The sequence below is a fragment of the Oryctolagus cuniculus genome, chromosome 12, assembly GCF_051225735.1.
Source record: "Oryctolagus cuniculus isolate XC-2025 breed Fujian yellow rabbit chromosome 12, ASM5122573v1, whole genome shotgun sequence".
Lineage (NCBI taxonomy): Eukaryota > Metazoa > Chordata > Mammalia > Lagomorpha > Leporidae > Oryctolagus > Oryctolagus cuniculus.
In genome coordinates this window covers 62638806-62664789 of record NC_142878.1, presented here as the reverse complement: position 1 = coordinate 62664789, position 25984 = coordinate 62638806, and the positions used below count along the sequence as shown (strand labels likewise).

At 41.5% G+C, this 25984-nt stretch overlaps 1 long non-coding RNA gene across 1 annotated transcript; it reads left to right on the top strand.

Moving 5' to 3' along the window:
- The first annotated feature begins 5888 nt into the window (after nucleotides 1-5888).
- On the top strand, nucleotides 5889-8263 carry LOC138844548 (uncharacterized). The gene is made up of 2 exons (XR_011380482.2): nucleotides 5889-5978; nucleotides 8061-8263. It is a non-coding gene; the product is annotated as an uncharacterized LOC138844548 (long non-coding RNA).
- Nucleotides 8264-25984: the final 17721 nt, after the last annotated feature.

Below are 25984 nucleotides of genomic sequence, written 5' to 3'. Positions count from 1 at the left end.
CTGAAAGGCCACTGGAAAACTCCCAAAGCTTGGACCATTCTCTGTGTCTTTCTTTACTAGCAATTCAGTGAGTAAAGGCTTTGTCTGTCAAATGAGGCCAACTCTTTGGGGCAATCAGACTTTATAGCAGCATATTTAAAGTGTTTATATGACTTGATGGATTCTGCTTTTACTCTCAAATGTCAGGGAGGAAGCGTGTTATGGTGAAGAGAACAAAGGATTTAGTTTTAACTTGATTTATGTTACAATAAGCTTTGTGACCTTCTTCCATTTTATTAGCTTCATTAAGCCTCCATTTCCTTCTCAGGGATATAGATTGTTGTGATGATCAAGGGTGGAGGAGAATGAGCTCCTTCTCTCCCCACCCCCACCCCCACCCCAACCCCTAGTATACATCTCAGAGGGCTAGGGGGCTTCATCCTTGGTGAGTGCTCCTTGGGATAGATCAGGATCAAAGTCATATTCACAGGAAAAGTACCCTTTCCTTACATGGAAATGAAATAATAGTGAGTGGTGTTCCCAGAGCAATACAGTTGCCCAGCTTAGGGATGCAGCATGCTTCTTAAGTAACTTTGAAATGAGAAATGATAGGATTATTGTATCTCTTTCTGTGGGGACCATGGACAGGAATGAGAACCTCTGCTACTCCCTCGTTCCAGAGTGGAGTATACCTCTTTGACTTTGGATTTGGCAACACTTGGGCAGAAGGGTGCCTCTACATGCCTTTTGGACCAGTTTGAGGGTCAGAATCCAGAAACCACTATTGGTGGGGGGTGGGGTGGGGTGGGAGTGTGATTTGACTTTCCCTGGAGGGGACCAAGGAATGGAAGATTGAATGAGTGGGTTAAGAGTGAAAGAGATGGGATTCAGGAGAAACAGAGAACTTTACAAATATATATATATATACACATATATATGTGTGTATATATATATATATATATATATATAATTTGAAAGGTAGAGTTAAAGAGAAAGGGAGAGAGGGAGCATGAGAGAGAGAGAGAGAGAGAGAGAGAGAAAGAAAGAAAGAGAAAGACAAGAGAGGTCATCCATCAACTGGTTCACTCTCCAAATGACTACAATGGTTGAGACTGGGCCAGGCTGAAGTCAGAAGCCAGGAGATTCATCCTGTCTCCTTAGTGGGTGGCAGGGGCCCAAGTTCTTGGCCCATCTTCTACCACTCTCCCAGGCACATTAGCAGAGAGCTGGATCAGAAGTGGAGCAGCCAGGACTTGAACCGATGTCCATATGGGATGCCAGCACTGCAGTGGAGGCCTAACCTACGCCACAGTGCTGGCCCCGTTCATCTCCATTTGTGTACTTTGCTGCTGGTCTCCTGAAGAAGACCAGTTAGGTAGAGGTTCTTGTTGACAGGGATGCTAACAGTTAGGCAGTTATCATTATCATCATTGCAGAGGGGGCGATGCTGTGGCATAGTAGGATAAGTCTCTGCCTACAGTGCTGGCATCACTTAGGGGTGCCAGTTTGTGTCCTGGCTGACCGTCTTTTGATCCAGCTCTCTGCTAAAGGCCTGGGAAAGCAGAAAAGATGGCCCAAGTGCTTGGACCCCTGCACCCATGTGGGAGACCAAGAAGAAGCCTCTGGCTTCTGGTTCCTGGCTCTTGGCTTTGGGTCGGCTCATTGAGGCCATTAGGGGAGTGAACCAGTGGATGGAAGACCTCTTTCTGCCTCTCCCTCACTCTGTCTATAACTCTACCTGTCAAATAAATAAAAACTTAAAAAATTATCATCATTACTGATATTATTTACTAAAATTTATACCTTCCATGTCCTGATTCAGGCATCTATTTTTTTAAAAAAAGATTTATTTATTTATTGTGAGTGTCAAAGTTGCAGAGAGAGGAGGAGAGAGAGAGAGAGAGAGAGAGAGAGAGAGCGCGATCTTCCATCTGCTGGTTCTCTTCCCAGATGGCAAAAATGGTGTGGGCTAGGCCAGGCTGAAGACGGGAGCCACGAGCTTCTTCCAGATCTCTCACATGAGTGGCAGGGGCACAAACACTTGGGCTATCTTCCACTGCATTTCCCAGGCCATCAGCAGGGAGCTGGATTGGAAGTGAAGCAACAAGGACTTGAATCGGTGTCCATATGGCATTCTGTGGTTGCAGGTGGCACTTTACTCATTATACCACAACACTAGTCCCCTAACATATTGCTAATTCTCATATTCACCCAGGGTTGGTGCTTGTATTTTAGAGACGTGGATGGAAAGGCACAGAGAAATTAAGTACCTTGGCTTTGATCATACAATGAGTGGAGCATTGCCTATGCATTGTATGTCTCGATTCCATGCTCATAATCACCACCATACATGCAGACAGCCCCCATCCACCCTTATCCCCACATAAGAAACTGCAAGCATTCATTGTCAGACAGATGCCCATACCTTATCAAGGAGCTCCTTTTGGTTCTGAGACCACGGGGATGGGTGAAGCAGTAGTTTGTGGCTTAGAAGGAAACCTAGAACATGGTCTGTATTACCCTGATCACTGTTGTCAGCAGTGATATCATTAGCTCTGTGCTTCAGAGGGAAGATGATGCGGCTTTTACTCTGATATTGTTGTGTTATCTCCATGGCTATGCCATAATGAGCTATACTTTCCTTAGTTTCTGATGCTTTAGTTGAAATTTTCATTAGTGGTGGTGGTGGTGGTGAGGGTGGGGAGGTGGGTATTTGGCCTAGCAATTAAGGCATTGGTTGGGAAGTCCTTGTTCCATATTGGTGTTCTTGACTTCAGCTTCCTGCTAATGCAGACTCTAGGAGGCAGTGGTGATGGTTAAAGCAGTTGAGATCCTGTCACCCATGTGAGAGACCTACATTGAGTTCCTGGCTCCTGGCTTCTGTCTGGCACAGCCCTTGCTGTTGTAGTCATTTGGGCAGTAAAGCAGTGGATGGAACATGCTCTCTCTCTACATGTCTCTACTCTTCAAATAAATAAAGTTTAAAAATTAAAAAAAGAATTGATTTGAGAACAAACTGAACAAAGTGAGGTTATGCTTTGTATTGATGATTAGGACTATAGACTGAATGTTTATTTTCACCCCAAATTCAAGTGTTGAAAACTAATCCCTGATGTGGTGGTCACTGGAGGTGAGGTCCTTGAGATGCTTAGGCTGTGAGGGCAGAACACTCAGGAATGAAGTCAGTTTCTTTATGAAAGAGATCAATTGTCCTTCTACCACATAAACACGATGAGATGGTGCCATCAGTAAACCAGAAAACATCCCGCACCAGGCACCAAATCTGTTGCCACCTTGACCATGGACTTGGCAACCTCCAGAACTGTGAGAAATAAATATCTGTAGAAAATCAGCACAACCCCTCAATTTATGATATTATATTATGAAAAGCCCATATGGACTATTAGATACAACAAGTTCCACACTCAACTCTAATGATTACCAATAGCACAGAAAGACTGAAAAACTTGTGTCTGTGCATCCATAAAACAAAAAGCAGGAACTAGCACTGTGGCTTAGCAGATAAAGCCGCCACTTGCAGTGCTGGCATCCCATATGGGCACTGGTTTGAATCCCGGCTGCTCCACTTCCTATCCAGCTCTCTGCTATGGCCTGGGAAAGCAGTAGAATATGGTCCAAGTCCTTGGGCCCCTGCATCTGCATGGGAGACCTGGAGGAAACTCCTGGCTCCTGGCTTCAGATAAGCCCAGCTTCGGCGGTTGTGGCCATCTGGGGAGTGAACCAGCAAATAGAAGACCTTTCTCTCTCTCTGCCTCTCCTCTTTCTCTCTGTAACTCTGACTTTTATATAAAATAAATATTTAAAAAAAAAGCATTGGTAGTGGTTGTTTATACTGGTATCGATCTGCTTTTCTGCCAGGTTGTTCTGTGGGCTTGCGTTTATGAGCTGAGTGCCTAAGTCTGTGATTGCAGGGCCAGCAGGGAATATCAGAACCATAGCCTCTGCCAGGAAAAACAAGCAAGCAAGCAGGAGAGAAACTTAAACCAACACAGCAGCAATGGAAATGACTCCAAATGCTTCCACTATGGATGCAGAATGGTGCTCATTTAAATAAGAAGCAAGGAGTTTATGTAATGTCACCTTCCAAATATGGAAATGCGGGCCCCATTGTACACTATTGTACACTAAAATCCATTCTTGATACAGGGCATTGGAATTTCTTTTTTTTTTTTTTAAGATTTATTTATTTATTTGAAAGTCAGCATTACACTCACACACACACACACACACACGGAGAGGGAGAGGAAGAGGGAGAGGGAGAGAGAAATCTTCCATCCACTGGTTCATTCCCCAGATGGCTGCAAAGGCTGGAGCTGTGCTGAGCCAAAGCCAGGAGCCAGGAGCTTCTTCTTGGTCTTCCACGTGGGTGCAAGGGCCTAAGGGCTTGGGCCACCTTCTACTGCTTTCCCAGACCATAGCAGAAAGCTGGATTGGAAGTGGAACAGCTGGAACTTGAATCAGCGCTCATACAGGATGCCAGCCCTGAAGTTGGTGGCTTTACCCACTATGCCACAGCATTAGCCCCGACATTGGAATTTCTTCACAGTAGTCATTGGCTTTGCCTGGCTGTAAGTCCAGTTCCTCTCATCATCTCACATTTTGGCCAGAGACTGTATCCCCTACTCACAGGCAGCTTGCATTGTCATGTCCATGCCTTTGCTAAAGGAGTAATGTCTATTGTAGGAGTATCCATCTCCTCCTCCTCCCTCATGCTGGTGCTTGTATGCCCGCACAAACATTCATGTGCCTGCTCCTGGAGTGGTGTGAGCATGGCTCTCTGGTGACAACACAACTTTAAAGAGTCATGGTAGGGGCTGGCACTGTGGCATAGAGGGAAAAACTGCCGCCTGCAGTGCCGGCATCCCATATGGGCACCGGTTTGAGTCTCAGCTGCGCCACTTCTGATCCAGCTCTCTGCTATGGCCTGGGAAAGCAGTAGAAGATGGCCCAAGTCCTTGGGCCCCTGCACCCATGTGGGAGACCCGGAAGACGTTCCTGGATCCTGGCTTCAGATTGGCACAACCCCAGCCATTGTGGCCATTTGGGGAGTGAACCAGCGGATGGAAGACTTTCTCTCTTTCTCTCTCCCTGCATCCTTCCCTCCATCCTTCCCTCTCTGTAACTCTGAATTTGAATTAAAAATAAATAAATCTTTTAAAAAAAGAAAAGAGTCACTGCAGTCCTTTATGATTCTCCCTGATAGCTTTTACTTCGTAGCAAATTTCATATTGAGGAGAGCTGATGTTGTTCTGAGTTCCATTGTGTCACTGGACCAAGACCAACAATGTCTTTCATCAGATGGAGTTTATTAAGTGTTTAGGGAGTTTATGGGAATTTGCAAATAAAAGAATTAAGTTAAAGGAATGTTTTTTGTATAATGTTGCCAATGAGCCAAATCCTTTTTTGCATTTGTTTCTTATTTGTGTGTGCGTGTGTGTGTTTTCAAGAGAAAGATATAATGAGGAATGTATGTATGTATTTTGTCTCTTGCTTTTCCATGAGCTCATTCAAATGTACCCTGTGATGTTTATATTTTATTCTGCATATTATAGAAAACACTGCCAATGCATTCAGTGACGGGTGTCCAAAAAGGTGGCTTTGGGAGGACCACGATGTTAGGAAATGTACAAGGTTACAGCAAGGCTATTAAGCTTCATTAGTCCCCACAGTACATTCTGTACTTCGCAAGGACAGGGAGACAGATGTTTGGTCCAATGTCGCTGAAGTACTATTTTCCTCAGATCTATACACTGAACCATATGCCTGGTGTTTTTGTCCTAAGTCCCCTGTCTTGCATGTTACTAATTATATTTTGGAGGACTGCGAACACCAAAGCCTGTGTGAGTCAGCAGAGTTTATGTGCAGATAATAGGTTGTTTTCAGTCACTGAGCACATCAGGGCTTCCCGTCGTGCATCCTGACCATCACATCCAAGACGTCTTCTTGCATCCAGAATTAAGAAACTGGTGGTCCTGGATGTAAGTAAATGCTAGAACATCAAACTTGATCTCCTGGCTGTTCTTTTATGGCCTTTGTGTTTGTCAGCTTATCCTATTCTGAGAAGCATCCTTTTACTTATGAGGAGAAAAGACTGCTTTTTAAGAAAGTTTGGGATAGCTTCTGTATAATTATTCAAGAAACACTAGTGTATCTAGTATGGACTAGGCAGTATGTGGGGTACAAAGAATTCAAAAATGAACAAGAAGGCATCATTGTTCTTTAAGATGTGTCACTAACTCTGGTGGAGCTGGGAAAGACAGTAGGGAAGGTATCGTTTGAGTTGGGTCTTAAAGGATGAGTAGCATTTCATGTTTCAGCCTGAAAGATAGAAGCAAAAGATTATTTTATTGCAGGTAAAATAAGTTGGCCAGTGCCGTGGCTCACTTGGTTAATCTTCCACCTGGGGTGCTGGCCCCCCCAGGGTTCTAGTTCTGGTTGGGGCGCTGGGTACTAGTGCCGGTTGCTCCTCTTCCAGTCCAGCTCTCTGCTGTGACCTGGGAGGGCAGAGGAGGATGACCCAAGTGTTTGGGTCCCTGCACCCGCATGGGAGACCGGGAGGAAGTACCTGGCTCCTGGCTTTGGATTGGCGCAGTGCGCTGGCTGTGGCGGCCATTGGGGGAGTGAACCAACGGAAGGAAGACCTTTCTTTCTGTCACTCACTGTCTATAACTCTCTCTGTGTCTCTCTCTCTCTCACTGTATAACTCTGCCTGGCCAAAAAAAAAAAAAAAAAAAAAAAAAAAAAAAGAAAAAGAAAAGTTGACATAACAAAATCTAACATTTGTCACAAGTTCAAGAATAAGATTTATTGAACAATTTCAATTCAGTGGTCATATATAAAATACTCTCTGTATTACAGTTACAGGCAGATGTCAATAGGACATGATATTTGGTCTTCCATCCCAGAATTCCCCCAAAATGGAGCCATAAAGTAGTCAGAAGTTACCTCAGGGCCCATTAAAAAACTTCTAGCACATTATTTTTCAATATTGTTATGTTCACTTTGAACAGTTGTATGTGTGGATTTCAGTTACCATGGTTTACTTAAACAATGCAAATTCCCTAAAACATGGTTTAAATTTCAATGATCACAGTGTGTTAACCATGAATAATTGCATGAAGCACAGCATTTGCTGTTGCCTCTTCAGTCTGCAGATCACCAGGTAAATAACAGATGCACTTCATAGTCATGGTCAGTGGCTAATTTTATTGCCTCCTTGTCACTGATAATAAATTCTGAGGAAATTTTACAGAAATGGATTTCTGAAAAAAAGGGAATTGACAAACAGAAATAAAAATACAGCAAAGAACAAAATATAATAATATTGGAAGTGAAATCGAGATGAGATGGAAATGGACTTAGAAAAGAAATAGAAGACTGTGGAGGCATTGACGCTACTATTGCTTAAGACACTCTAGAAACGCACCAGGGGAACTGAGAAAGATGGACTTATCAACGTAAAGGAAGACAATGACTGTGACAAAAACATGAACATGTCCCAGAGGAAATGACACCAGCAAAAAACCCTCAACTTAAAGAAACTCTTGGAGATATTTCACAATGTTAAAAACTGAAGGGATAAAATATTGGAAACTGACTCAAATGTAGAAAGGACTTTGACAATTTGCCAAGGCACAGAAAAGATGCTTACCTGGTAGTTATACTATGAGAGAAAGAAAGCAAGTCCTGTGCAAACAACTCTTCTTAAGTTTTTTCCTTTTTTTAGCAAAGAAATAAAATATTTCAATTCTCTGTGTTTCCAATTCTTATGTCACAATGTACCAAATATGTTTTATGATTTTTTTCCCTTTACCTATATATTTATAATCAGCAGCAAGAGAGTATTTGGTGTTTTGACAACATTTTTAAAGGCTGGGGAATAATAATAATTTTCTGTGTTGATTATTTGGGTCAATTTGCATGAATTCAGCCTGCATGGTCAGCATTATGTTTCATGCTGTTGTGCAAAGCAGGGACTTCCTGTATTTAAAAAAATCCCAAAGGCACTAACTGCCAACCTGTGTTACAAGAAATTGAAAGGGGGCTGTTGTTTTTTTCAGGGTGGATTAAACGGCTGCCTGGGATGCCAGCATCCCAAATCAGGGCACTGGTTCCAGTGCTGGCTGCTCACTTCCCATCCAGCCATGTGAAGAGTGAACCAGCTGATGGAAGATGTTTCTGTCTCTCTCTCTGCCTCTGCCTCTCTCTAACTCTGCGTTTCAAATAAATAAATAAAATTAAAAAAATTGTTAAAAATAAGAAATGTTAAGGGGAATTCTTGAAACGTAAAGAGACACAAGAAAGAAAATATCCGAAGGCAGAGAATTCATTTATTTGTCCTCTGGGTTTTATTTTATTTTTATTTTTCCTTCTACAAATTCCGGATGATTTGTTCTTTTCTAGTTCCTTAAGGCTCAGCTTAAGTTTGTTATTTTAGATCTTTCTGGAGTTTTTAAGGCAGGCATTAATAATTATAAACTCCCCCCATTTGCCTGGCTTTTGCTGTATCCTGTAGGTTTTGTTGTTTGATTTCAATTTCCTTTCAAGTTTTTTTTTTAAAGATTTTATTTATTTTATTTTTATTTATTTATTTTATTTTTTTTAACTTTTATTTAATGAATATAAATTTCCAAAGTATGATTTATGGATTACAATGGCTTCCCCCCCATACCGTCCCTCCCACCCACAACCCTCCCCTTTCCCACTCCCTCTCCCCTTCCATTCACATCAAGATTCATTTTCGATTATCTTAATATACAGAAGATCAGCTTAGTATACATTAAGTAAGGATTTCAACAGTTTGCTCCCACACAGAAACATAAAGTGAAAAATAATAGATGATTTTTTTTAAATGATGATGAAATCAGATCAGACCTATTGTCATGTTTAATCCCAGTGAGCGTCAAGTTGGGAGTTGATAATTTCTTTTTTTTTTTTTTTTTTTTTTTTTTTTTTACAGAGGATCAGTTTATTATGCATTAAGTAAAGATTTCAACAGTTTGCACCCCCATAGAAACTCGTTTTTTTTTTTTAATTTTCTCCTTCATTTCTCCTTGCTTTGAGTTCCATTTGCACAGACTATTTCATCATATCATTTCATTGTCAGTTTTTGTGAGTCTTCAGAAGCAAAATGAGTTTCTTGTAGCAGTATGTAGGTGGGTCCTGCTTTTTAATCCATGGAGTCACTCTGTCTTTTAATTGAGAAATTTACAAACAAAAACATCATTGATGTTTAAGATAATTATTGATAAGTAACATCTTACTACTGCCATTTTGATACTTACTTTATATTTTTACTATAGTTCTTTTCTTTGGCCCTAAATTACACTCTGCTTGTAGTTAAGTGAATTTCTCTAATGGTATACTTTGATTCTGTGCTTATAATTTTTGATAAATCTATGTTTTGCTTTATGGTATGATGTGACAAAAAAAGCTTATTTGGGCTATAATAACATATCTTGACATGATAGCAACTTAACATGATTATAAAAATAGGAAAGAGAAAAAAATTAAAGAGATCAAATCCTAGTAAATCACTCTACATTTGCTATCGATTTCTCACCATGTTTTGAATTTTTGACTTCTTTCTATATTGCTTGTCCTTTAACATTCCAGCATATAACTTTTTAGTCTTCACAATACAGACCCTAGAAGTAAACTCATATATCTAATAGCAAACTTATCTTTGACAAAGGTCATCTGGATATTTCTAATATAAGAAATGTTAAATGCTTGAAAGGATAAATATATTGACCTTCATTGTACATTTCACATTAAAAATCACATAGTACCCCATAAATATGTATAGTTTATATATATTAATTTTTTTAAATACAAAAAATTTTAAAAGATCCATAGCAGGGGAATGCATCAGTCTGTTTCTGTTGTCAATTTTGTTCCTAAAGGTATAGGTCTGGTTGTTTAAATAGGATGCTTTGCACTTATATTTCAGAGTTCTTGCATTTTATAGGGCAGGGGACACTTTCTTGTCACACAAATTTTAAGTCGTTGTGAATAAATTTTCTCAAACAATTATTTTTTTTTTAATTTGAGAGATACAGTTAGACAGTGAGAGAGAGAGAAAGAGAGAGAGAGAAAGGTCTTCTTTCCATTGGTTCATCCCCCATATGGCCACTATGGCTAGAGCTAAGCTGATCTGAAACCAGAAGCCAGGTGCTTCTTTCTGATCTCCCATGCAGGTGCAGAGCCCAAGCACTTGGGCCATCCTCCACTGCCTTCCCTGGGCCACAGCAGAGAGCTGGACTGGAAGAGGAGCAACTGGGACCAGAACCTGGTGCCTATATGGGATGCCGGTGCCGCAGGTGGAGGATTAACCAAATGAGCCATAGTGCCGGCCCTCTCAAACAACTATTTTCATCTCTTTGGTTTCCCTAGTTGCTCTTTGGAGCTATTAGTAGCATTCACCTTCACTCAGGTCAGTTATGTGTGCTATCCTTCGAGTAGAGAAAAAATCCATGGTGGAATTTATTTATGTAATTGAAGGTCATAGGGTCACCATGACCCCATGGTGTCACCACTCATGAGGTCACCAGATTAGCAAAGGTTGTAAAAAATATCTATTGATGCCTGTTTAGGGTCCACCCTCCAAATGCTGGTAATATTTGCACACTTTGGAATATGAATTTTTCCACTGTATATGTTACTGGTGGGACTCTGTTATGGTGCCTCATACTTCCTTAGCTCTAACTTCTTTTCATCTGAAATTCCAACATTAAATAGTGACCATTGTAGCCAATGTTCCCCAAGCAGGTGTAATTTTTCTCCTCCTTTCCCCAGAGATATCTTAATTCTCATTCCTTCTGAATCTCATTCTTTTTTTTTGACAGGCAGAGTGGACAGTGAGAGAGAGAGAGAGAAAGGTCTTCTTTTGCCGTTGGTTCACCCTCCAATGGCTGCCGCGGCTGGTGCGCTGTGGCCGGCGCACCGCGCTGATCTGATGGCAGGAGCCAGGTGCTTTTCCTGGTCTCCCATGGGATGCAGGGCCCAAGCACTTGGGCCATCCTCCACTGCACTCCCTGGCCACAGCAGAGAGCTGGCCTGGAAGAGGGGCAACCGGGACAGAATCCGGCGCCCCAACCAGGACTAGAACCTGGTGTGCCAGCGCCGCAAGGTGGAGGATTAGCCTAGTGAGCAGCGGCACCAGCTGAATCTCATTCTTAGACTTGCTCTTTAATTTTCTAAGCCATTTGAATTCTTCAATAGATTTCTATTTTTCCCAATTTATCCAGAATTGGTTTCACTGATGATTTAAGAAATAAAGACTTTTTTTGTTTTTATATTGGGACAAATTAAAAAGCAAAGACAGACTTTAAAACCTTCATGCAAAAGAACAATCATGAATTATTTCTGTATCTTAAATCTAAGGCTGAGAAAATATAGACTCTTGGTTCAAGTCGATGGATTTTCCCCTTTTTTCAAATGGGGAATTTTCTAGGGGAATAGCCTCAAACTCACACAACAATGACTAGTATAAAAAGTAGCAGCTACTGGAGATTCAGTGTTTTGTTTATTTGACATATAAATGAGATGAGAAACATTCTTTGACAACAATTGTGTACTACTATGGTTTTAATGATCTGAGACTTTTTAAAATTTATATGAGTGAAGTTGGACATCTCTTCATTGGTTGTTTATATCCCTTGCAGATTTTACTTATTTATTAAATTATTTGTGGTATACATGCATGTAGCTGGCACTGCTATAGGTTTTTGAGATTAGTTAGTCTTGGAACCAGACAAAATACTTTGTCCTTTTGAACTCTCATTCTAGTGAGTGAAAACCTCAATGAGACTTTTCTTAGCCATTATTATTTTCATCTAGGGACTATTGGGAATCGATCAGGTAAAATACATATGACATAGATCAAGTAAAATTTTACTTGAAATGTCAACTTTTTGCTTCCAATAAAACTCAAACCCAAAGTAATAGCACTCAAAAGTTTTAAATTCTTTTCACATTTCTGTCTTTTCCACTTATTTTCCCTTTTATCACTCACAGCCAAGCTGGTAAACAAGGATGTCTAGACTGGGTGAATTTAGAGATTCAACAGTGACATGTGTCTTGTGCTTGGCACAGGATCCTCCACACTCTTGTTGCTCAATGAGCTTCAAGTGATAGATATTTATGATCTGGAGCTGGATTTCTCAATAGTAGGTGGGAGTGGTTCTGCCTCCCCAACTTGTGGAAGGGAAATGACTACGGAAATGAACATACAGAAGGCATTTCCTGGCACAGTGTCATGATATTAAAAGAAAAAGGATAGATTCTTAGGCAATCAATGTGAATTTTAACAGTTCTAACTGCATTTGATCAATTAACCATGGCTATTTAAAGGAAAGGTGAATTACAGCAACTTTGCTTTTCTAAAGTGGTAGAAAATGAATCTTTAAAGATACACATTTTGAAAACAACTTATTGTCCTTCTATGTAAATTCATGTTATTTAAACATCATTTTTTTTAGGACTTATTTTATTAATTTGAGAGGCAGAGTTACAGACAGAGGGAGAGACTGAGGGAGAGGTCTTTCATCCACTGATTCACTCCCCAAATGACTGTAATGGCTGAAGCTGGGCTTATCTTAAGCTAGGATCCAAGAGCTTCTTCCAGGTCTCCCACATGGGTGCAGGGCCCAAGCACTTGGGCCATCTTCCATATTATTGCAGGTGATCAGCAGGGAGCTGTATTAGAAGTGGAGCAGTTAGGACTTGAACTGACGTCCATATGGGATACTGGCGCTGCAGCACCGGCCCCTACATGCCACTCTATAGAGACTATGAAATCTGATGTAAAACACATCAGATGGGAGGTCAATGGGCACCTCCAATATAGCTCCCGGTTTGCCAATGGCTGTTTGACAGCTGTATCCATTCTGTGATGTGGGTTTCAAGAATTCCTCTGTCAAATGGATATAAGGAAAACCCTATTCTCTTCATAATGTTGATGTGATGTTCATACTAAATAATAGATGAGAAAATGCTTTGAGAAAGTGCCAATAAAATGTGAGGTGTTGGGAGTAGGTGCTTGGCCTGATGGTTAGGGTGCCTGTGGACCACATTAGAGTGCTTGTGTTGAATTTCTGGCTCTGTCTCCAGCTTCCTGCTGATAAAGACCTGGGAGACAGTAGTGTAGGCTTAGGAGATTGGATTTCTGCCACCCTTAAGGGAGACCTATATTTGAGTTCCTGGCTACTGGCTCTGGCCCTGGCCTACCCCTAGCCTTTGAGGGCATTTGGGGTATGGATCAGTGGATGGGAGATGTGTTTCTCTCTCTCCCTCCCTCCCCTCTTCTATCCCTTCCACCCTCCCCCTCTCTCCCTCCTCCTTTCCCCCTCTCCTTCGGCCTCCCTCCCTTTCTCCCTCCTCTCTCTCCCCCCCCTCCTCTTTCTGGTTACATCTCTGTATCTCTGCTTTTAAAATAAATCAATTAATTCTTAAAAAAAGAAAAATTCTCAATGTAACCTAGGTTTCCTGCAATAGATCGAACCTTCTGCAATTTTTAGTTTGTGTGAGGGGTAGTAAAAATGTAAGAGGTACTTTTCAGCTTGTTCAGTGGAACTTTGCAAATTTTGTTCTCACATTGTAAAATAATGAAACCCACTGGAATATTTATAATATTTCTCTTAGCTTTTTTTTTTTTTTTTTTCAAATTTTCCATCTCATTTTCTTTTAGGAGTTTGGCCCCTTGAAAAGGAATTATCCAGTGGATCTGTTTAAACTAGATGGTTAGAATATTGTAGCTTGAGCTAACATCATTGTTAAGGCAGATTATAACATGTCTGTTTATTTTCCTTTTATTTGAAAGGCAAAGAGAGAGAGATGAAATTTTTTCTTTGCTGGTTCACTCTCCAAATACCTGCAACAGCCACGGCTGGGCTAGACTAAAGTCAGGAGCCTGGAACTCAATCAATGTCTTCCTTGTAGAAGGCAGGAACTCAACTACTTGAACTTTGGCTTGCTTCCTCCCAGGGTAAGCGTTAACAGGATGCAAGATTAGAAGTAGAGTAGCCAGAACTTGAACTAGACACTGTAATATGGGACACAGGCATTTCAAGCAGTGACTTAATGCACCAAATGATTGCCCCATAAGGCAATTTTTTCTTCCAAGTAAATAGTTTTCCTTATTGGTTTGTGAGAGTTTCTTTAGAATTTACTGATATCAATCTCTTATCTGTTTTTGTGTTGCAAATATTTTTTCCTATGTTGTCCATTTGTTGTCTAACTTGTATATGTATCTATGTGTCTTTTCTGAGGATGAAGTTTTTGCAAAATCTTTCAATTCTCTTCTTTAGATGGTTCAGGATTCGGGTCCTATTTAGGAAAGCCCTTTCCTTCACAAAATTATGTATAATGGATTTTCTTCTACTTTTGCTTGGCCGTTATTGTTTTAGCACTCACATGTTTAATTTGCCTGGCATTTGTTTCTGTGTAGAACGTGAGGTTTTATGTTGTATGCAGCTCCTGAGCTTCCTGAACTCTCTCAGACTCCAGCGCTTCTCCCACCTCACAGTGATATTCATGTCACCTGCAAGGCTCATGTTGGAAGCCCAAGTCTCTGGCTTCTCTTTCACTTTCAGATAGGAGAGGAGTGTAACTGGCTTCCCCAGCAGTTGCAGGCTTGGCCAGGAGACACACTCAGAAGAGTGGGGAGATAACCCCCATGGGCTGAACTGTGGCCAATGGGAAATTGGAGGTAGAAGGAAGTTAGCAGATAAACTCTCATTTGATGTGTTTTTCCAGTGGACTGTACAGTATTGTGTGTCTGTGGGTGTCGTGCCTGGCTGTGGGCCCAGGCGTGTCTCTTCATGAAGCACCAAGCAGCTCAGTACTCATCACTTGGTCTTGTGTCTAATTCTCCTTACCTCATTACTCTATCTCCCTACCTTTACTCACCTGAAATCTGAAAAACATTAACACTTAAGTCTTGGTTCAGGGACTGTTTCTAGAATACCCAAGCTAAGACAGGAAGCAGTCGGAATCTGTTTTTCCCAAGTGGGTAACGCTTTGTCATTAAACTATTGAATATTCTATCCTCTCTCACATGAATGTACTTTAAATAGTTTGCATAAAATGGAATTCAAATATAAATTATCCCAGAGCAAAAATTTTTGTGGAAATCTGTGCATTGCTGTCTTTATAAAATACATTTTCTGTGAATTTTGTGAAGACCTCTCATGTGCCTGGTACTGTTTCTGTGCTCTCTACTGTTCCATCAATTTATTTGTTTCTTTTTTCCCACACTGTTATCAACCCTTTAATTCCTGTGGATTTAGGGTTTGATCTCTGGTATGTGCAAATAATTCTCACATTCAACATTGGATTCTGTTTCCATTTTGATTCTCTGTCTTAGCCCCATTTTCTTCTCAGTGTGGAATCTGTCACCTGCTCCTCTGATCTACTGCCAGCTTTTCAGCCAACTCATCCCTTAATCCCAAATTCTTTGTGGTTTGAAAATGTGTAATAATGGGTGTTAATGAAAAAGAGACTGCTAGTAATTCCTGAGTACCTATCTTCTCCTTTTCCCATGGTGATAAATCCTCTGGCTTTTCGCTAGATGAACAGTATTCAGAATGATTATGCCATTTTCTGGACTTCCTGTGTCTAGGTTTGGCTACAGAAAGAAGTTCACTGGGCTATAAGCAGAAATTTGTTGTGAAAGATTCTGATGAACTTCTTTATTTTAAGATTTTGTTTATTTCTTTGACAGCTAGAGTGAGAGAGAGAGAGAGAGAGAGAGAAAGAAAGAAAGAAAGAGAAAGAAAGAAAGAAAAAGAAAGAAAGAAAGAAAGAAAAAGAAAGAAAGAAAGAAAGAAAGAAAGAAAGAAAGAAAGAAAGAAAGAAAGAAAGAGAGAAAGAAAGAAAGAAAGAAAGGTCTGCCATCCACTGGTTCACTCCTCAAATGGCCGCAATAGCCAGAGCTGGGACGATCCAAAGCCAGGAGCTTCTTCTGGGTCTCCCATGTGGGCGCAGGGACCCAAGAACTTGGGCCATTGTCTGCTGTTTTCCCAGGCCAGAACAGAGCTATATTGGAAGACCAGCAACCGGAACATGAACCGGTGTACATATGGGATGCCAGCACTACAGGCAGAGGCTTAGCCCACTACGCCACAGCGCGGGCCCCTCTGATGAACTTCTTAAGCAATAATGTAAGGTATCACTTGTTGACCTGTGTATTATCCTTTCCTTCACTTGACTCTACCTGTTTATTATCCTTGCCACCTCTCATGTACCAGTTGCCTTCTTGGATCATGAAGTTGTGGTCATGCAGAGTGAAGCAATAAGATAAAGAAGACCTGGATCTCTGGTTTTATGAAGAATTATCCAAGTCTTGAATCTCTGATACTGCAACCCCAAATCAACTTTTGTTTTCTTTAAGACCCTGTTATTTAGGGTTTTCTTTCATTTGTGGGCTAATGGCATCTGGCTAATATGTTAGAGAAATGAGATGAAGAGTTGTAGGGCAGAAGGAAGGTATTGGCTACAGCTGTGATTATCTCCTAATCCTGTTGAGAATCTTGTTGAGAAATTAAGGCACCTTTATGAAACCATTAGCCTGGTTTAATATGACCCTTGTGGGCTTTGGGCATATTATTTTATAAATCAAATCAATTCAAATCATCAGAAAGCTAAGAAAGAGCCATTCAGACCTTACCATAGCCAGGAGGCTTAGCAATGCATGCCACCACCCACATACTGAATTAAGTGTTTCATAGGAGTCAAATACAGTTTTTGACCTGGATTCTTGACAAAGGAGAATAGAAAGGAAAAAAGATGTTTCCTGGTTATATGATTACAATATTCCACAAAGTCCTGCTAGGGGAGCCTGGCTGAGAAGTTCAATTATATACTTCTGTTGAAGGACATGCAACTTTGGCTGTTAGAAATTAGAAAGAAAATCCGTTAATGAGGATTATGTTATTATTACAAAATAATTATTTTTTGAATATTTATCATCTCAGAAATGGGCATTCTCATTTAGCTATGGTATTTGGCTACTGATGAGTCAGCATGTACTCATGTAAATGTTACTGGAAGGTTCAGGAAACCTCTGATAGGTGTGATGGGCTTTGCCTAGTGACGGGAATAGAGTCCTGGCTCTAGTTTGAGGGAGGTTTATGTCTTCTCTTTAGAGCAAGCAAATATTTATATGGACTCACAGGACAGCCTTGAGCTCCCACATACCTGCAGATCTGGTTACGCAGAGGGCTCTAGGAAACGAAAGCTAAATATTTTCCTATTTACATAATGAAATTCAGAGTGAAAGTACTGGAAGCAGGGGAGAGGGAAGGGCCAACACTCCACAGTTTTGGGCCCAATGGAGAAGTCTTTTAGAGATGAGAATTATTCAGGTTGTGGTTGCAGAAGGAAAGATGACAAGGGTCAGGGACCCTGGATAATTACAGTACCAGCTGGGGATAAACCATAAGAAATAAAGCCAAACAACACAATTCTTATCTTGGTCATTATCTTGTTCACTTTCTTTTGAAGAGTTTTAGGGGTAAAAAGGAAGAAATTCCAATGAAAATAGGACAGGCTTTGCAATTATTGCATAGAGGATAGGGACAACAAGAAAAACCCAGCCATATCTGATCCAGCCTTAACACCAACTCCTGCTCAGATCCCATCCCTAGGAACTTTAGGTTTAACTCTTGCTTCTAAAAAATTCTGTTTAGAGGTAACTGTGAGATGATTAGTCTATCAGCCTACCATTTATAGGGAGAAATTAACTGTCCAGTTTAAGAGTTCAGTGCTTATGAGAGTAGAACCAAGATAGGTACACTTTGAAATATGTTTGGGGCCTGGCTATCTCTTGGTTAGAAAGAGGGAGGCCAGGGTGATGGGCTCTTAAATAATCAGAGATTCAAGGGCGGGATAAGTGCCATGCAGTAAATTATGAGATGGGAAAGGTCATCTTTGTATCAAGGTGGCATTCTACTCAACACTTCATTGAGAAAGTATATTTTCAAATCCCTAGCCTTTCATTTACTGGTATATATCTTTAAATGATGGGGTTTGAGGATAATGAATATCTAGAATTTATATTTTTTTCTTATTTAATTTAGATTCACAGCTTTAGAAGTTGTATAAGTAAGCCTGTACAATCATTATGGAAGACAATATGGAGATTCCTTATAAATCTGAAAATAGATCTATCATATGACCCAGTCATCCCACTCATGAGAATCTACCCAAATAAAAATGAAATTAGCATATGAAAGAGTTATCTGTACCCCTTTTTAATATACCTCAATTCATCATAGCTAAGATAGGAATCAACACAGATGACTATCAACTAATGACTGGATATGCACTATGGAATGCTACTCAGCCAATAAAAAAGAATAAAATCTGTCTTTTGCAACAAAATGTATGCAGTTGGAACCATTATGCTTAGCGAAATAAACCAATCTCAAAAAGACAAATATAATATTTTCTGGTAGGTGGTAATTAACATAGAAGACAAAAAATTGGCCAGCGCCACGGCTCACTAGGCTAATCCTCCGCCTTGCGGCGCCGGCACACCGGGTTCTAGTCCCGGTCGGGGCGCCGGATTCTGTCCCGGTTGCCCCTCTTCCAGGCCAGCTCTCTGCTGTGGCCAGGGAGTGCAGTGGAGGATGGCCCAAGTACTTGGGCCCTGCACCCCATGGGAGACCAGGATAAGTACCTGGCTCCTGCCATCGGATCAGTGTGGTGCGCCAGCCGCAGCGGCCATTGAGGGGTGAACCAACGGCTAGGGAAGACCTTTCTCTCTGTCTCTCTCTCTCACTGTCCACTCTGCCTGTCAAAAAAAAAAAAAAAAAGACAAAAAATTATAGGAATGAAATAGACATCTTGTGATTTGATTCTTGTTTATAGCCCTTGTTTATGCTGCCATGGAACTGTGGTATTTCTATTTTTTAATTGGTGAATATTATGAATATTATGGAATATTATACATTAAGCCTATGATTATAGAATGGATTGAAAATATGTTTTTGTAAAAATTTAAAAAGAAGGAAGGAAGGGGATTGAGGGGGGAAATATAGAGAGAAATATGTTTATGTTCTTAGAATTGTACCTATGAAATACATGGAATCTGTTCGCTTTACATCAATAAAAATTTTTAAAGAGAAAAAAGGACAAAAAAAGAACTCAGATAAGAAACAGGAGAATTGGACAAGCTTGCTTGTATATTTGTGTATGTAGGGAGGTCCAAGTTCAATCTTAAACTATGTTTTCTTTTTCTTTTTTTTTTTTGACAGGCAGAGTGGACAGTGAGAGAGAGAGACAGAGAGAAAGGTCTTCCTTTGCCGTTGGTTCACTCTTCAATGGCCGCCGCGGCCAGCGCGCCGCTGATCCGATGGCAGGAGCCAGGAGCCAGGTGCTTTTCCTGGTCTCCCATGGGGTGCAGGGCCCAAGTACTTGGGCCATCCTCCACTGCACTCCCGGGCCATAGCAGAGAGCTGGCCTGGAAGAGGGGCAACCGGGACAGAATCCGGCGCCCCGACCGGGACTAGAACCTGGTGTGCCGGCGCCGCTAGGTGGAGGTTTAGCCTAGTGAGCTGCGGCACCGGCCCTAAACTATATTTTCTTATTTAAAAAATATTTTATTTATTTGAAGGGCAGGGTCTCAGAGAAAGAGGAAGGGACAGAAAGAGAAAGGGATTTTTTCATCCACTGGTGCACTGCCCAAATAGCTGCTATGACCTGGCCTGGGCCAGGCTGAAGCCAGGATCCAGGAACTCTATCCTGGTCTCCCACACTGGGTGGCAAGGGCCCAATTACTTGAGTCATCATCCACTGCCTTCCAGGTGCATTTGCAGGGAGCTGGATCAAAAGCAGAGAGCCAGATCTAGAACCAGCTTTCCCATGTGGATGCTGGTGTTTGAAATGGCAGCTTAACCTGTTGTGCCAGAACACCATCTCTGTGTTCACTTCTTAAAGACAGGTCAAGACTCCTGGTGGGACAGAACGTGAAAAAAAGTATTTTTTAGGTGCTGAATGAGCTTCCTAGGAGTAAACTCACCCTAAGTTAAGAGGGAATCATTTACGTGCCCTTGATCTAGCAATTGAGCTTTAGTTTGTTGGGCTTCAGAGGATAACTTTTACTTTATATACTTTTTCCTAGCCCAGCCTCTTATGCAATACTATCTCAGTCCAGGGAGAATGTGTTGAGGATAAAAATGGAGCCTTTCACTAAACTCTCTGGAAGACACACTTGCATGATGGTTTGGACAACTTGCATGTTGTACTGATTTTCAGCTGGGTAGGAATAGCCCACAAAGGAGTGGATCCCACTTCTGGGAGGAATATCATGTGGATTTTGTGAACTGAAGCTCCAGCAGACACCGCTTTAGAAACTTGTGCATGTCAAGCTAATGGTCCCGACAGTGCTCAGAGGGAAGAGGCAGTACCCCAAGTTGAGAACCCCAGTGTTCAATGGAAACTCTAGTGCGGTTAAGAGGGTAAACCAGAATGCCACAGATGGGGGAAAGTAGAAGAGAAGTGAGGGGAAAGTAGGATGTGACACATAGCAGATGACTTGTTTTGGAATAGGAAAAGGTTTCCTAGGGCTCCTTATTCTTGAGAGGAGGGCTTTCAGTTATGCTGGAGTGATGCAAAGATCAGAGACGCTTAATTGTGTGTGTGTGTGTGTGTGTGTGTATAAAGAAAGAAGAAAGATTTGATTTTCTTATCAGCTTTTTTCTGTGTGATGACTGATCAAAGTTTTCTATAACACAGTCTCATCAGTTGCAACTGCTTGTCATGATGGTGACTAACAATATCCAGTGGGGAATGATGGGAGACTTGCTCCTTAGAAGACAAGTCTAGTGTCTGCTAATACTAGCTGATAGAATCAAAAAGGGAGAGAACAATCCATCATGGGAAGTGGGATACACAGTAAACTCATAGAATGGCAGATGTCCTAAATAGCACTCTGGCCTCAGAATCAGCCCTTAAGGCATTCGGATCTGGCTGAAGAACCCATGAGAGTATTTTAGGCATGGAAAGCCAAGGCACCCTGGAAAAAAAAAAAAAGGAAGACCTAAATGAAAGATCTCTGTGAGTGAGATCCCAGTGGAAAGAACGGGGCCATCAAAGAAGGGGCCCTTCTCTGAAGGGAGGAGAGAAATTCCACTTTGACTATGACCCTGCTGGAATAAGATCGAAGTTGGCGAACTCAAAAGGTTTCCATAGCCTTGGCAACTCATGACTAGAGCCTAGGGTGATTACTGAAGCCATAAACAAGAGTGTCAACTTGTTAAGTCAACAACAGGAGTCACTGTGTACTTACTTCTCATGTGGGATCTGTCCTTAGTGTGTTGTCCAAAGTGAAGTAATGCTATAACTAGTACTGAAACAGTATTTTACACTTTGTGTTTCTGTGTGGGTGCAAACTGATGAAATCTTTACTTAATATATACTGAATTGATCTTCTGTATATAAAGTTAATTGAAAATGAATCTTGATGTGAATGGAATGGGAGAGGAAGCAGGAGATGAGAGGGGTGTGAGTGGGAGGGAAATTATGGGGGGAAGCCATTGTAATCCATAAACTGTACTTTGAAAATTTATATTTACTAAATAAAAAATTAAAAAAAAAAAGAAGACAGTGTTGCCAACTCTCCAGTGGATGTCTGCACTAATATTTCTGTTTGATTTCCTTGGGTGTGTGTGTCTGTGTGTGATCTCTCCTTGGGAAAGTTGCAGATCACTAGATATATTTTAGATCCTTCGTGCATTCAGAAGATTCCCAGTACTGAAGACTTACAGAACCCATCAGCACAGGCACAGATCCTAGGAAACCACAGCTCATAATATCTGTTTGGCTGATTTGTGATGGCCTGAGGTGCTAATGGGGCCAAGAATATGGCTCCAATTCTTGTATTGGCTCAGGAGATGTAACTTTCTCAATAGATTTCATGCTTGACCTCATACAACTAGGTGCTCTTGTTGCAAAGAGACTCAGTGCAAATGTGTGTGTGTGGAAGTATGGGTCCATGATAGACTCGTCCTGTCTCTGGGACTGCAAGTCTTTGGTCCTGCTTGACAGGTGTTGTATCTTTTATGCAAAGAGGGCATGTCATCATTGATAAAACTAGTGCGCAATTTCATTGAGCAATTATTATGTAATTACCTTACACAAATTATAAGGTTAGCTCCTTACAACACCTATATTAGAAAGATACTAATATTTTCATTTTACTGATGAGGAATAATTGGTGGCTTAAAGAGGTTAAATCATTTGCCTCAAAATGCTTAGCTAGTGGTAGCAGAGGTAGATATAGATGAACCCATATGATTAGTAGTTCTAAAGTATGTTATGTTTTGAATCATTGTTTGATACTACTTCATTTTTAAAAAAATTTTAATTTTATTTGAGAGTTAGAGTTACAGACAGTGAGAGGGAGAGACAGAGAGAAAGGTCTTCCTTCCATTGGTTCACTCCCCAAATGGCTGCAACGGCCGGAGCTGCGCCGATCCTAAGGCAGGAACCAGGTGCTTCTTCTTGGTCTCCCATGTGGGTGCAGGGGCCCAAGGACTTGGGCAATCTTCCACTGCTTTCCCAGGACATAGCAGAGACGCTGGATGGGAAGAGGAGCAGCTGGGACTCGAACCGGTGCCCATAGGGGATGCCGGCGCCACAGGCAGAGGATTAACCTATTGTGCTACGGCGCCGGCCCCAACTACTTCATTTTTAAAGATGATTTATTTAAAGGCCTTAAGGAATTATAGAATCATAAGAGTTTTTTAAATTTTTTTTATTTATTTTTATTTTTTGACAGGCAGAGTGGACAGTGAGAGAGAGAGACAGAGAGAAAGGTCTTCCTTTGCCGTTGGTTCACCCTCCAATGGCCGCTGCGGCCGGCGCGCTGCGGCCCGCGCACCGCGCTGATCCGATGGCAGGAGCCAGGAGCCAGGTACTTTTCCTGGTCTCCCATGGGGTGCAGGGCCCAAGCACCTGGGCCATCCTCCACTGCACTCCCTGGCCACAGCAGAGAGCTGGCCTGGAAGAGGGGCAACCGGGACAGAATCCAGCGCCCCGACCGGGACTAGAACCTGGTGTGCCGGCGCCGCTAGGCGGAGGATTAGCCTAGTGAGCCGCGGCGCCGGCCAGAATCATAAGAGTTTTTAATTTAAATTTATTTTCTTGTTTTTAATAGTGACTTTTTAAAATTTAAATTTTTTTCTTATTAAGAAAAGCATTATTAACCCAATATAAATATAAAAATAAATGGGAGGACAAAATTTTTAAAATCCTCAGTTCTACTCCTCTCCGTGTGCATGTGTGTGCTCTAACGTGCTGTGGTGAATATTTCATGGCTTGCTTTGGTTTATAGATGGATTAACCAAAGCACAATGAGGACATGAAGGGATGAAACTCAAGTCGCCCTTGGAGGTGACTCAAGGACAGGACCAGCACGCAGGAGCTCTTGGTTGTTCAACTACTGAGGAAATTGGATCAGACAGATAAAATTCTACCAGGAAGCTGAGTTGGGGCCATTTCTACCACAGCAAAAACAGGGCAGCAGGAATCAGAATCGCTTGCATCCCTCAGAGATCCCAAGGGATGCCGGTCTTTTGTGCTAAGGACTATGAGGGACTAAGGTTCAGAGACTTCTCAGTACGGGACGGAGCTGTTTACAAGGCTCTCCTTTCAGGCAATGCCACTTTTTCCTGCGCTCCTGTTGAAACCTACTTTTGTGTATCACTGTAACAGAGTTTTGTTCCTGGCTTCTTTTTACCAGACCTTTCTCTTGCCTCCTTTTGGTCGAGGCTTTGTAGTTGGGGGAATTTCAAGTACACATCTCTCTGTCCGGTTCTTTACTCCTCAAGAGAAAGTATGAGAGAAACTAGACCCAAGTGATGAAATACACAAGCTTTGTCATCTCCCGCAGAGCCTCAGCAGTGAAATCTGTCATCACGGAGTCTGCTGCCCCGGTTGGAATGTGTGTCCAGGGCTGGGAGCCGGTGCTCTGTTCCTGGCACCTGTGTCCTGGGAAAGCAGTCCGTGTCCTCTGCACCGAGACCTGAAATGTCAACACAGTGGGCAGATTGGGAGTCAGCAGGACTCCTGGCAACTGGAAGCAACAGAACAAAATAACATCACTAAATCAGAGAGATAAGAAAATGAAACTTGAGCCCTTTCCCTGGCTGTCACTGATGGTTTCAGAGAAAAGATTTCAAAAGTTTCTTGGACTTTTACACCTTCTACTATTCTTAAGGTTAGAGTGTGGACTTCCACAATAGGGCTACCTTAGGACCGAGAAGTCTCACAGGGCACCTGAGAGCCACCTGTTGCCACTTGGGCCCACCAGAACAGTATTTGCGTTAGAAGAAATACAGGCAGATTGTTCAGAGTGTGAGCTAGACTCCCTGGATTATCTGACATGGTTTCTCTACAGGAAGCTTCCTGGGCCACGTGTACTTAAGGAGTATAAATCTTTGGATTTGAGACTTGGGAATCTGCATTTCATTAAGCTTCAGATGATTCTAAGAGTCACAAGAATTTGAAATCCATCAACCTGGCTTTGTGATGCTCACCGTTTTCTGAACACTTACAGACACTCTAGTGCTTCACTTTCCAGAGGCAATAAGTGTTCTCATTTTATAAGTTAGAAGCTGAGATACAGAAAGTTTAAGTAATTTATTCTAGATTGCACAGTAGCAAGTGGTGGAGAAAGAATTGGAACCCAGATGTTTCTCCCATCTCATGTACAAAAGAGTTGCTCCAGTGAGAGGCCATGTTGAATAGCAGGCAGCAGTGTGAACTCAGAGTGAGCCCAAATATGGAACAGAATAAAAAAATGTGGACAGGTATGAGGGTTATACCTTATGTAAAGCAAAAGGACATATTCAGTTGGTTTCCTATTTTATTAATTGCAGTAAAATCATCTTGGTTGCCTCACAAGTATGACTGGGTGTGTGCAGAAGAGTGATAATTTCAGGCCTTGGAAGTCACTGAGGAAGGGGGAGAGGACAGAATGGAGTAACAGAGCCTTTGTTGATTTTGATCATCGTATCCAATGCCTTCCTTGCTTCTGATTGTTGTTAGCTTTGATGTCCACACATTCAGAACCCTCTAACCCTGTGCTTTCGAGCCCTGCAGTACTTAGGGGCACATTTTCGGCATGATGTAATAGATCTATATTTTCAGCCATCAGGATTCGAGGGGTGTTTGAGATTTCATTTTTTCCCAGACATAGCACAGATCACATGTATTCAGGCAGGGTTCTTAGTCACCCTTCTAAGATGAGAGTTTGAGCCCAAGCATAGCATTCATACCCAGATCTAGAATCACCTGAGACCACTGATTTTATGTGTTCTCTGTCCTTTTTTACTTGTTGACATCAACATAATTTTGGAAAATGCTTAGTTCTTAAATATTGTGTATTGAGAAAAATGTCAAGAGAAAATGTCAAGAGAAGCAATCTGATTTCATTTCTTTCCGCCTTCATTCCTTCCTTTTCCCCCTTGCCCTTTCAAAAGCTATACTGTAACTGTTCTATCCCTATAATTAGTGCCATAATCTTAGATTTAGTCAAGGGAAGTGATATCAGTTTTTATCAGCAATGAAATAATTTTTAAGAGGAATATTCCTGACTCATCTGATAGAAATTTAAACACAAGTGAAAAGATATTACTGTAACATGATGACATTTCCATTAGGTCTTGTGTACTTAGTATGAAACAAAACTTTGAGTATGGTAGATTTTGGTGGCCCCATCCTCTTTCTCCTTTGTAGGTGTAGTTTGGATGTGCAGGAGAACTGGGACTTCAGGGTTTCTGGGGAACTTCTTTCCTAATCACATAAGGAACCTTGACGATATATAGGATCTATTCTCTCTCTCTCTCTCTCTCTCTCTCTCTCTCTCTCTCAGACACACACACACACACACACACACACACACACACACACACTTTTACTTGAATGATCCATGTTTCTTGGGAAAGGGCATACATACTTTTACTTGAATTATCCATGT